Raw genomic sequence first — 1,288 nt, 5'->3', positions numbered from 1 at the left:
AGGTCTTCCTGGGCCTACCTCTTCCACGGGTTCCCTCAACTGTTAGGGTGTGGCACTTTTTCACGCAGCTATCCTCATCCATTCTCACCACATGTCCATACCAGCGCAATCGTCTCTCTTGCACGCCACAACTGATGCTTCTAATGTTCAGCTTTTCTCTCAAGATACTTACACTCTGACGGGTATTCACATTGACATTACACATCCAACGGAGCATACTGGCTTCATTCCTTGCGAGCTTACGTATGTCCTCAGCAGTTACAGCCCATGTTTCACTTCCATGTACCAGACTGTTCATACGCATGCGTCATACAGTCTGCCTTTTACTCTGAGTGAGAGTCCCTTTGTCGCCCATATATATATATATATATATATATGTATGTATGTATGTATGTATGTATATCTATATATATATATGTGTGTGTATATATTGCTACATATACTACCACATGTTAAGCTATTATAATACACTACTACTATCGCTCTCTACACTACACACACATCTTGCAGGCCCCTTAGGCTATCCATGTTTATTGCTCTATAATACACCACAACAGCCCATTACTTAATGGTTGTTGATATTAAAAACCTAATATTATTGCATCTTCACTAAATAGTCATTGGACCAACTGATGTAGTAGATATTATTGTAATAATAATAATTATTATTATTACTGTTTCGCTACACATGTAGTAGTAGCATATTAGTCATCAATGTAATTAAACTAGTAATTGCTTTGTGACCACTACAAATATAGTTATAGTGGTGACACTAATTCCTCATCTCCACACTTTGGTCTGGCACCAAGGTTCATCTTTAGTACAAAACAGATAACTTTGGTTGAGCCAGATTATTGTCTGTGGAGTTGTGGTAGCGCACTAAACGTTTTTCCATGATGTACTGCTGTTGCTGTTGGAGTGGTGATGATGATGATGATGATGGTGGTGGTAATGTTATACGTGTTGTTGTTGTTGTTGTTGTAATGTCGGCTGTGGCTGTGGTGTGATTCTTTGTTGCTCTGTTGCTTGTTCATTTGATCCTATCATACTAAAATTTATTGCTGTTCTCAGAATAGAAACTATTGATCGATATGTTATTAAATTTGTGTAACATATCAAGCTAGGCTGCAAGGAAGATTATAAACACACATACACACACACATACAAATCAGACTTCACATATTCATACATACTTTGTGTATGTATGTGTAATTGTGAGTGTGTTTATATATATATGTGTGTGTGTGTGTATTTATATATTTATATATATATATATATATATATATAT

This window comes from Octopus bimaculoides, chromosome 12 (assembly GCF_001194135.2).
Source record: "Octopus bimaculoides isolate UCB-OBI-ISO-001 chromosome 12, ASM119413v2, whole genome shotgun sequence".
NCBI classification, from domain to species: Eukaryota; Metazoa; Mollusca; class Cephalopoda; order Octopoda; family Octopodidae; genus Octopus; species Octopus bimaculoides.
The sequence above is the reverse complement of the archived record's forward strand: the minus strand, read 5'-3'. Positions refer to the sequence as shown.